Genomic DNA, 2,055 nt, shown 5'->3' with positions numbered 1-2,055 from the left:
CTTTATCTCTAGGAGCCTCAGCTTCCTTACATATAAAGTGGGTCTTTTATGTGTGTTCTATTGGGTTTGGGGAGTATATTTAAGAAGCCATTAAATAAGCCATGTTTTGCTTAACACTTGGCACACAATAAGCATGAAAATATTCTTATTATGGCAATATTCTTTTTCCTAATATTAATCATATTCTGCCCAATGTTTTCCTGAACTTTATGGTGGGGTTAGTCCCCACTCGGAACTGTTGACTCCTTCATAGTCTTCCTATTTCCTCCAACCAACCACTGGAAAGCCACGAACAGTAGACTTTGCTTGGGTTGGATAAAGAAAATGTGATACATATGCACCATGGAATACTATGCAGCCATAAAAAAGAATGAAATAATGTCCATTGCAGCCACATGGATGCAGCTGGAGGCCACTATTGTATGTGAATTAATGCAGGAACAGTAAACCACATACCACATGTTTTCACTTATAACTGGGAGCTAGCCACTGAGTATTCATGGGCATAAAGATAGCAACAATAGAAACTGGAGGGAGTGGGAAGGAGGGGGCAAAGGTCAAAAAACTACTGGGTACTAAGTACCTCGGTGACAGGAATTCATACCCCAAATCTCAGCATCATGCAATATACTCAGGTAACAAACCTGCACATGTACCCCTTGAACCTAAAACAAAATTTAAAAAGAAATAAATAAGAGTAGAATTAGCACTAGCAACAATAGCAGCAGTGGTGGTAATAAAGTGACAATTGTTCTGAAGAAAGTCTCAGAACAAATAGGGAGATGGGAGGGAGGGAAACATCTCAGGCTAAAGCCTTAGGGAATAATGACGGTTTTGTGGAGCAGGAAGCATTTTAGTTGAACTTTGATGGATGACTAGAAGTTTGGGAAATTAAGAGGGTACAAGTAGACAGGGTGGTGGCTATCAGTGAAATGGGAAGCAGTGATTGGCTCCTTTGGGCTGGAGGTCTTGGAGTAAGTGCTGATAGTTCTGGGAAGATTTGTCTGGAAGTGTAGCCCAGGGTCATACTGCAGAGACGATGAGTTTCAGAGAAACAAAATTCTCCTCTTCTATTTCCTGTAGGATCCTAGGGTAAGGCTGCAAAAGGAGTCTGAGAAGAAGACTTACTGAAATCAAGTTACTTTCTTAGTCATTGTGATAGTTAATTGTAGGTGTCAGTTTGACTGGACTCAGGGACACCTAGGTAGCTGGTAGAGCTTTATTTCTGAGTGTGTCTCTGAGGATGTTTCTAGGAGAGACTGGCATTTGCATCAATGGATTGGATAAGGAAGAATCATCCTCACCTAATGTGGGGGCACCATTCAGTCCACTGAGGGCTCCAACAGAAAAAAAAAAAAAGGCGAAGTAACAGTGAATTTTTCTCTCTCTCTTCCAGAGCTTGGATGCCCTTCTTCTTCTGCCCTTGGACGTCAGAACTCCAGTTTCTCTGGGTTTTGGACTGTAGGACTCACACCAGCATTCCCTGTCCCCACCACCTCCACCACCCACCGGCTCTCAGGCCTTTGGCCTCAGACTGAGAGTTACATCGACTTCCTTGGTTCTGAGGCCTTCATACCCGGACTGAGCCATGCAACTGCCTTTCCTGGTTCTCCAGCTTGCAGACGGCCCGTCGTGACACCTCTCAGCCTCTCTTACAAAGTAAGTAAATTCCCTTAATAAATCCTTTCTCCTCTCTCCTTTCTGTCTCTTTCTAGCTTATTGGTTCTATCTCTGAAAAACCTTGACTGATTCAGTCATCTTCGTAAAAGAGTTCAGCATTTAAGAAAATCCCTCTTCCACAGGCCTAGTCCTCTAGGCTGGTTGCGTTAAGGGATAGAAAGTCTGGAGAAGACTTTCCAGTCGGGTTTTGGGGCGCGTCAGTTGCATGCGTGAGACTGAAATGAGCAGGAGAGGGCGCTGTACCCAAAGCTTCAGGGTCTGCGGATGCTCAGAAAGTGCTGTCAACCTGGCCCAGGCACAGGAGAGAAGAAACAGAATTCTGGGTGAGAGGACCCGGAAGTCTGGAAACAGCCAGTGTACCCTGGGAAGGGTGGG

Source organism: Macaca thibetana, chromosome 13, assembly GCF_024542745.1.
Source record: "Macaca thibetana thibetana isolate TM-01 chromosome 13, ASM2454274v1, whole genome shotgun sequence".
In the NCBI taxonomy this organism is placed as follows: Eukaryota; Metazoa; Chordata; class Mammalia; order Primates; family Cercopithecidae; genus Macaca; species Macaca thibetana.
Note: the sequence above shows the minus strand (reverse complement) of the source record.